Source organism: Macaca fascicularis, chromosome 13, assembly GCF_037993035.2.
Source record: "Macaca fascicularis isolate 582-1 chromosome 13, T2T-MFA8v1.1".
Taxonomy (NCBI): Eukaryota; Metazoa; Chordata; class Mammalia; order Primates; family Cercopithecidae; genus Macaca; species Macaca fascicularis.
Window position 1 is genome coordinate 22,548,355 of NC_088387.1, and position 7,312 is coordinate 22,555,666.

General features: G+C 44.7%; 1 pseudogene; it reads right to left on the reverse strand.

The window, feature by feature from the left end:
• Window positions 1-3,627: 3,627 nt before the first annotated feature.
• Window positions 3,628-4,150, reverse strand: LOC102118604 (large ribosomal subunit protein eL38-like; annotated as a pseudogene).
• Between the last annotated feature and the right edge of the window lie 3,162 nt (window positions 4,151-7,312).

The following is a 7,312-nucleotide window of genomic DNA, read 5'->3' on the forward strand; positions in this document are numbered from 1 at the left end:
CCAGAATTTTTTTCTATTTTTAGTAGAGATGAGGTTTCACCATGTTGGCCAAGCTGGTCCTGAACTCCTGGGCTTCAAGGATTCACCTACCTCGGCCTCCCAAAGTGCTGGGATTACAGGTGTGAGCCACCACACCTGGCCATATTTGCCAATCTTAAGTGGTTGGGTAGAAGATAAACACATAGATCCTTCCTTTACACTGCCCATGAACATGAGTTCTGCAGTAGGGAGTGTCCAGGTAAAAAAACAAAAAACAAAAAAAAGTGAGAACAAAAAAATTCCATTTAACTTCTAGTTAAACATGACAAATGAAATGAGGATTTATCTTTATTCCCTTGAGATATCGCTAAAATGAATTAAATAACTGAGTAAGATGAATACAAGGCATGAGGCAACTGGAGAGGGGAGACAGCAAAAAGACCAATGTATATAATTTAGAACCATTTGTGCAAAAAAAAAAAAAAGTGGTGGGGAAGAGGAAGAATAGATGTATGTTTGTTTACATATGCATAAAATATTATTTGTAGAAACACAAGAATCTTGTTATATGGGCATCCTGGAGAGGTGAGTGGAGGGGCTGGGAGAAGAGTGGGAAGGAGGCTTCAATGCACAGCCTTTGGTACATCACAGTGTGAATGATGTACATATATTCTATTCAAAAATAAATTACTACAATTTGACCTGGAGCAGTGTCTCATGCCTGTAATCCCAGTACTGAGTCCGGCAGATCACCTGAGGTCGGGAGTTCAAGGCTAGCCTGGCCAACATGGTGAAACGCCGTCTCTACTAAAAATACAAAAATTAGCCAGGTGTGGTGGTGGTCCTCGCCTGTAATCCCAGCTACTCAGGAGGCTGAGGCAGGAGAATCGCTTGAACCCAGGAAGTGGAGGTTGTGGTGAGCCAAAATGGCACCATTGCACTCCACCCTGGGCAACAGAGTGAGACTCTGTCTCAAAATAAATAAATAAATACATAAACAAATAAATTACTACAATTTAAAAATTTAAAATACAAATGAGCCGGGCGCGGTGGCTCAAGCCTGTAATCCCAGCACTTTGGGAGGCCGAGACGGGCGGATCACAAGGTCAGGAGATGGAGACCATCCTGGCTAACCCGGTGAAACCCCATCTCTACTAAAAAATACAAAAAACTAGCCGGGCGAGGTGGCGGGCGCCTGTAGTCCCAGATACTCTGGAGGCTGAGGCAGGAGAATGGCGTGAACCCGGGAGACGGAGCTTGCAGTGAGCTGAGATCCGGCCACTGCACTCCAGCCTAGGCGACAGAGCGAGACTCTGTCTCAAAAAAAATAAAAAAATAAAAAATAAATAAAATAAAATAAAATAAAATACAAATGAAAGTATTTCCAAAAGGAGAGATCGTCATTAAGCAAATAACTGTAAAAATAACTCTATGATTCCATAAAGGAAATATTCAGAGTGTTGTCATAGATAGAACAAGGGAATGGCCTGAGGTCTGGGGCTTTGTGGAAGGCCTCCCTGAGTCTCCCAAATGATAAGGAGAAGGCTTTCCAGATGGGTCAAACAAGGGCAGCGAGCTGCAGTAGGAAGGGGCAGTGAACAGGCCAGAAAAACAACGACTCAAGTTTTTATTTATTTCCTTTTTTTTTTATTTTGTCAGATAAAAGGTCACATATGTTTATTTATTTTTATTTTTATTTTTTGGAGACAGAGTCTCACTCTGTTGCCCAGGCTGGAGTGCAGTGGTGGATCTCAGCTTACTGCAACCTCCGCCTGCCGGGTTGAAGCAATTCTTCTGCCTCAGCCTCCTGAGTAGCTGAGACTACAGGCACCTGCCTGCACGTCTGGCTAATTCATTGTATTTTAGTAGAGACAGGGTTTCACCGTGTTGCCCAGGCTGGTCTTGAAGTCCTGAGCTCAGGCAATCCGCCCGCCTCGGCCTCCCAAAATGCTAAGATTATAGGTGTGAGCCACCACGCCCGGCCTGATCATACATATTTATTACTGAACAAACCCACTAGTGCAGAAGCATAGAAACAGAGAAAAATCATTTACTCAATAAAACATATCATACTGTACAGATAGCAGACATTTTCAGTTTGATATGGTAAGATGACAGTGACCTTGATGCAGCGTAAGTATGTCAGCTCATGTACAATTCCTGCTGGGTTATCAGGGAGAACATTTAAGGCAGAGGGTGGAGCAAATGCAAAGACCCTGAGATGGAAGCATGTTTAGAATGCTTGGGTGGGTGGAGCATGACAAGCATGTGATAGAGATGAGCTCAGAGAGGGCGTGCTGGAGGACGGAAGGAGTAAAGCCTCATCGCTATTGTGAGCACTGTGGCTTTTACTCTGAGATGATAAGCAATAGCAGGATGTTTCTTAAGTGGGGAGAGGAAAGACCGGATGCGGTGGCTCATGCCTGTAATCCCAGCACTTTGGGAGGCCGAGGTGGGTAGATCACGAGGTCAAGAGATCCAGACCATCCTGGCCAACATGGTGAAATCTTGTCTCTACTAAAAAAAGATACAAAAATTAGCTGGGCGTGGCCTGCACCTCTAATCCCAGCTACTCGGGAGGCTGAGGCAGGACAATCACTTGAATCCGGGAGACAGAGGTTGCAGTGAGCGGAGGTCACGCCACTGCACTCTAGCCTGGTGACAAAGCGAGACTCCGTCTAAAATAAAAATAAATAAATAAATATAATAAGTAAAAAGGCCGGGCACCATGGCTCAAGCCTGTAATCCCAGCACTTTGGGAGGCCGAGGTGGGCGGATCACGAGGTCAGGAGTTCAAGACCAGCCTGGCTAACGTGGTGAAACCCCATCTCTACGAAAAATGCAAAAATTAGCCGTCCCAGCTACTCAGGAGGCTGAGGCAGGAGAATTGCTTGAACCCAGGAGGCAGAGGTTGCAGCGAGCCGAGATCACGCCACCGTGTCCCAATCTGGGCGACACAGTGAGAGTCCATCTCAAAGAAAGAAAAAAAAAAGATGGATAGGAAGGATCTGACATACACACACACACACACACACACACACACACACACACACATAAAGGTGGAGAGGAAGGATCTGACTTGAGCTTTAGAAGAATAAATCAGGCTTACGGAGTCTGAGAATGAGTGATAGGGAGAGAGGGCTGAGATAGGCGATTCAGGCAGGAGACTGTGAGGAGATGGCAGCGGTTTGGATCAAGGTGGTAGCAGTGGAAGGGAAGAAGATATTCTGGTCAGATTTTGGATTTATCTATTTATTTATTGAAATGGAGTTTTGCTCTTGTTGCCCAGGCTGGAGTGCAGTGGCACGATGTCGGCTCACTGCAACCTCTGCCTCCCAAGTTCAAGCGATTCTCCGGCCTCAACTTCTCCAGCAGCTGGGAGTACAGGCACCTGCCACCATGCCCAACTAATTTTTCCTATTTTTAGTGAAGACAGGGTTTCCACTAAAAATGCCACCATGTTGGCCAGGCTGGTCAAACTCCTGACCTCAAGTGATTCACCTGCCTCAGCCTCCCGAAGTGCTGGGATTACAGGCGTGAGTCACCACGCCCGGCCCAGGATGTATTTTAAAGGAAGAACTGATATAGTTGTTTGGTTTTGTGTGTGTGCATTAGTATCTTAATAAAGTTCAAATCAGTGTGTGTGGTTCATTTCAGCTCCTTCACTGCCAAATCAGGGGGCAGGGACTGCTTCAGTTTCTCTGCCTTCTCTTTTTGCCTGATGACCATGGTGTACAGGTATCTGCTGCATTGAACTTCAAATTTCGCATTGTCCTTCTTTTTCTTTCTTATTTATTTATTTATTGAGACAGAGTCTCACACTGCCCCTGGGCTGGAGCACAGTGGCACAATCTCAGCTCACTGCAAACCCCGCCTCCTGAGTTCAAGCAATTCTCCTGCCTCAGCCTCCCGAGTAGCTGGGACTACAGGCGCGTGCCACCACGCCCCACTAATTTTTGTATTTTTAGCAGAGACGAGGTTTCACCATATTGGCCAGGCTGGTCTTGAACTCCTGACCTCGTGATCCCCCTCCTCAGCCTCCCAAAGTGCTCGGATTACAGGCATGAGCCACCATGCCCAGGCTGTCCTTTTTCTTGATCTTGACAGATTTGGCATCCTTTTGCTAGGCAGTGAGCAGAAAATGCTTGATTTCCTCAATTTTCTGAGGCATGGCAACAAGGCACGCAGGGAGCAGGGCAGACTGGCACCTGGGGTTCCCAAATTTCACCCAGTCATGGATTGCTCCACATTACTCCTCTCGGCCAAATACCACCCCAGAGACCTGATAATAATTGTTGATACATCAGTTTCAGATGCATTGGATATGGGGTGTGAGAGGAAAAGAGGGCTCCCCAAGTTATCAACTGAAAGTAGGAAACAAGTAAGAATGGTGGAAAAGCTGGGCACTGTGGATTACGAACCCCAGCACCCTGGAAGGCAGAAGCGGGAGGATCTCTTGAGCTTAGGAGTTCAAGATCAGGCTGGGCAACAAAGCAAGACCCTGTCTCTACAAAAAAAAAAAAAAAAAAAAAAAGCCAGGTTTAAGAATGGTGGAAAAACGGGTGCTATGGATTACAAACCCCAGCACCCTGGAAGGCCGAGATGGGAGGATCTCTTGAGCTTAGGAGTTCAGGATCAGCCTGGGCAACATAGCAAGACCCTGTCTCTACAAAAAAAGAAAAAAAAATTAGCCAGGCTTGGTGGTGCATGCCGGTAGTCCCAGCTATTCAGGAGGCTGAGGTGGGAGGATAGCTTGAGCCTGGGAGGTGGAGGCTCCGATTAGCTGAGATCGTGCCACTGCACTCAGCCTGGACAATAGAGACCCTATCTCAAACAAACAAAAATAGAATGGTGGAGGAAGTGTTGGAGGTTTAGGGAGATAATGTCAGATAAAAAGAAGTATGGAGGCTTACAAGGGTGAGTCCAGGTGATTTGGGATGATGGAGAAATCTCGGATTTCTTGATGATTGACTAAATAGAGCAAGGGCACATGGGATAAGTCCTGGTGGCTTCCAAGGCAGATTTTGGTGGTGAGGCTGTGCGTATTGGGGTTGGGAGGAGAGCAAGTAATGCCCTTGTCCTTAAACAGTATTTTTATTATTTTATGAGGGCAATATTTGTTTAGATTTACACAAGTGTTCATTACTTTCTTTGCTCACTATTCCATTATGCTTTTTTTTTTTTTTTTTTGCTCTGTCACCCAGAGTAGAGTGTAGTGGTCTGTTATTGGCTCAATGCAACCTCTGCCCCTCTGGGTTCAAGTGATTCTTGTGTCTTTGCCTCCCACGTAGCTGGGACCACAGATGAGTGCCACCACATCCAGATAATTTTTGTATTTTTAGTAGAGATGGGATTTTGCCATGTTCGCCAGGCCGTTCTGGAACTCCTGACCTCAGATGATCCACCTGCCTCAGCCTCCCAAAGTGCTGAGATTACAGGCAAGAGTCACCATGCCCGGCCTGCTCTCTATCCCTTTTCGCATTTGTTCAGGTATCATTCCCTTCTTCCTGAAGTAAATCTTATAGCTATACTTTTTTCCCTGTCTTTTTTTTTTTTTTTTTTTTTTTTTTTTTTGGTGACAGAGTCTCGCTCTGTTGCCAGGCTGGAGTGCAGTGGCACAATCTCGGCTCACTGCAACATCCTCCTGCCGGGTTCAAGCGATTCTCCTGCCGCAGCCTCCCGAGTAGATGGGACTACAGGCACATGCCACCATGCCCAGCTAATTTTTGTATTTTTAGTAGAGACAGAGTTTCACCATGTTGGCCAGGATGGTATCGATTTCTTGACCTCATGATCCGCCCACCTCAGCCTCCCAAAGTGCTGGAATTACAGGTGTGAGCCACCGAGCCTGGCCTTTTCTCTTTTAGTTTTTTTTTTTTTTTTTTTTTTAAATAGAGATGGGATCTCACTATGTTACCACGGCTGGTTTTCAACTCCCGGCCTCACATAATACTCCTGCCTCAGCCTCTCAAAGTGCTGGATCACAGGCATGAGTCACTTCTCCTGGCCGTATAGCTGTATTAAAAAAAGAAAAAAAAAACAACTTTGTTCTTGATTTTGAAAAACGTGCCTCAGGTTTTTCTTCTTCTTCTTCTTTTTTTTTTTTTGAGACAGAGTCTCGCTTTGTCGCCCAGGCTGCAGTGCAGTGGCGCGATCTCGGCTTACTGCAAGCTCCACCTCCTGGGTTTATGCCATTCTCCTGCCTCAACCTCCCAAGTAGCTGGGACCACAGGCGCCTGCCACCATGCCCGGCTAATTTTTTGTGTTTTTAGTAGAGATGGAGTTTCACCGTGTTAGCCAGGATGGTCTCTCGATCTCCTGACCTCGTGATCCGCCCTCCTAGGCCTCCCAAAGTGCTGGGATTACAGGCGTGAGCCACCGCGCTCAGCCTCTTCTTTTTTTTAATAACGGTTCTTTTGGTGAAGTTCTCTTGGCCATAAATTCCCTAAGATTTTATTAGCATAGAAATGCTTAATTTTGCCCTTATACTGAAAGACGGTAAATTTTCAGGACACAGAAATCTAGGTTGACTTTTATTTCTTTCAATCATTTGGAGATGTGATTCCATATCTTCTGGCCTTTGTTATCAGCTGTCTGAATAACTCTCATCTCTTTGAGAGGAATGGGCTTCTCTTTGTGGCTGCTTTGAAGATGTTATCTTTGCCTTTGGTATTCTAAGGTTTCACTAAAATATATATAGATGTGAGGTTTTTTTTGTTTACCTTGCTTGGTATATGTTGTCTTCCTTTGCGGACTCATGCCTTTTAAGTGCTCTAAAAACTTCTTAGTCTTAATTTATTTACATATTACCTCTCCTCCATTCACCGCTTCTGAGACTATGATTACATGTATGTTACATTTCTCATTCCATATATTTAACCATTCTATCATGTTTCAAATCCTTGTCTCTCTGAGCTACATGACCCATAATATTTTTATCTCCACCTTCCAAGTCACTATTTCTCTCTTCTTTTATCCCTGGACTCTAACTTATCTTCCCTTGATTTTTAAATTTCAGCAATACCATTTTTAATTTCAAAAACTTCTATTTGTTTCTTTTTCAACTTGGCGTTGGCATCTTGGATAGTCTCTTATTGTTCACTTAGCTTTACAATTCCATTTTTTATTTTATAGACATTTTGTACATATTTTATACTCTATATCTGATAATTCCAGTATTTGAAGTCTTTAGAAGTCTAAATCTATTGATGATTTCAGCTGTTTATTTATTTATTTATTTATTTTTGAGATGGAGTTTTGCTCTTGTTGCCCAGGCTGGAGTGCAGTGACGCGAACTTGGCTCACCACAACCTCTGCCTCCCAGGTCCAAGCA